Source organism: Sinocyclocheilus anshuiensis, unplaced genomic scaffold (assembly GCF_001515605.1).
Source record: "Sinocyclocheilus anshuiensis isolate Anshui unplaced genomic scaffold, SAMN03320099.WGS_v1.1 scaffold223, whole genome shotgun sequence".
Lineage (NCBI taxonomy): Eukaryota > Metazoa > Chordata > Actinopteri > Cypriniformes > Cyprinidae > Sinocyclocheilus > Sinocyclocheilus anshuiensis.
Window position 1 is genome coordinate 1,501,560 of NW_015548214.1, and position 2,071 is coordinate 1,503,630.

Genomic DNA, 2,071 nt, shown 5'->3' on the forward strand with positions numbered 1-2,071 from the left:
AAATGGCACATCACTACATTAAAAATAGTCATCAGCACATTCTTCAAAATATCTCCTTTTCTGTCCCACAGAAGATGGAAACTCATACAGGTTTAGAACAGTGTTATGATTAATAATGAAGTGTAAAACTATTAAAAAAACAAACATATTTGTTAGTTGAAAAAGCTGAAATTATATAAAATATAATTATTAGATGAAAAGCTCACTCTTAAAAAGATGAAAATTGAAAAATGTTGGAAACTAACTGAAATAAATATATTTAAGTTGAAACACTAAAATTACTAAACTAAAATACAAAATTAAAGCTAATTAAAAACAAAAACACTACAATTACTTAAACTATGTAAAAAGGCTAATTTAAAATATTAACAAATACTATAATAGTATGTAAATAATACTACAATAACACTGGTTTTAGACTGATTAGATTGTAAATAGTGTAATTATGACAGATTTTTGTGGTGTAGGGGTAAACTAATCCATACACAGAAGATTTAGTTAGACAGAACTGTCAGTATTCTGTCAAGTTTTGAGCACACGTATGCAGTTTAACCTCTCCATTGTGACGGGGAGGGCAGGAAGTACTGGCAGACGGTCTAACTAACCCATTAGATGAGTTGTGATACTTAAAGAAATCTCTTTAATCTGTGAGTCTGTGTGAATATCTGTGCAGAGCAGGTGGTTGTGTTTATCCATGTCCCATTCTTGCTAAGAACCAGGCTGTCTGTTCTCCAGCTAACCTCATCCTCACTGAAGTCAAAATCTTATATCACGTCTCATGCACTGTACAAAGACTAACAATCATCAAGACAAAACATGACTAACACCAGTATGCCACATTCACACTCATCTACTACAGTGAATGAGGCTGGTACAAAAGAAAAAACAGAACAGCCACGGGTTCCTGTGAAACCAAAGATTTCGATTTGATCAGTTCTTAACAGTCACATGGTGGTTTATGGTAAATTGGATAGCCCAAAAATTAAAAATTAAAAAAAACAAGACAAGAAAGACTGGAATTAACTGTATGCTTGGTGACACAAAAGAATAAATGAAACCAAAGTCATTCTGTGCATTCCTTTCTTACACTAGAAGTGTTGCCCAAACTTCTAACACATGTACAGTTACAATGAATTCATGAAATACTGTAAAGTTCATGATGAACCAGTACACTATATTTATTTAGTATGGTGTTATTGAGGAAGTAACACCACAAAGGCAGGCCGGGCCTCAGCCAGAGTCAACAAAGCAGTCCAGGAAGGACAAGAATCTCAATTCACAAAAATGGACATGTTATGTACACATGCAAGAGGTGACTAGATGTCCTTCTCAAAAAAACTAATTCTGTATGATTTATAAGCTTTTGTACACATGGGGACCTCAATTTAGGTCACCACGGTGACACAAGTCCCCATGAGTTGGTGTGTATTCAGGTAAGTCCCCACTAGTGTAGAAAAACCTGTACACACACACACACACACACACACACACACACACACACACACACACACACACACACACACACGCAGGTTCCTGTGAAACCAAAGATTTCGATTTGATCAGTTCTTAACAGTCACATGGTGGTTTATGGTAAATTGGATAGCCCAAAAATTAAAAATTAAAAAAAACAAGACAAGAAAGACTGGAATTAACTGTATGCTTGGTGACACAAAAGAATAAATGAAACCAAAGTCATTCTGTGCATTCCTTTCTTACACTAGAAGTGTTGCCCAAACTTCTAACACATGTACAGTTACAATGAATTCATGAAATACTGTAAAGTTCATGATGAACCAGTACACTATATTTATTTAGTATGGTGTTATTGAGGAAGTAACACCACAAAGGCAGGCCGGGCCTCAGCCAGAGTCAACAAAGCAGTCCAGGAAGGACAAGAATCTCAATTCACAAAAATGGACATGTTATGTACACATGCAAGAGGTGACTAGATGTCCAGATGTCTAAATTTAAGGCTGCTGAGGGAATAAAAAAATAAATAATTTCATTTAAATACTTTTTTGTGCCCTGCCTAGTTCAAGCGTAACTGCTGAAATATATATATGTATGTATA

The 2,071-nt window shown here is 35.0% G+C and overlaps 1 protein-coding gene across 1 annotated transcript in view; it reads right to left on the bottom strand.

Moving 5' to 3' along the window:
- The window catches only part of rnf19b (ring finger protein 19B), a 19,442-nt gene that overhangs the window by 16,582 nt on the left and 789 nt on the right, over nucleotides 1-2,071 (bottom strand). The gene's annotated exons all lie outside the window — the stretch shown is intronic.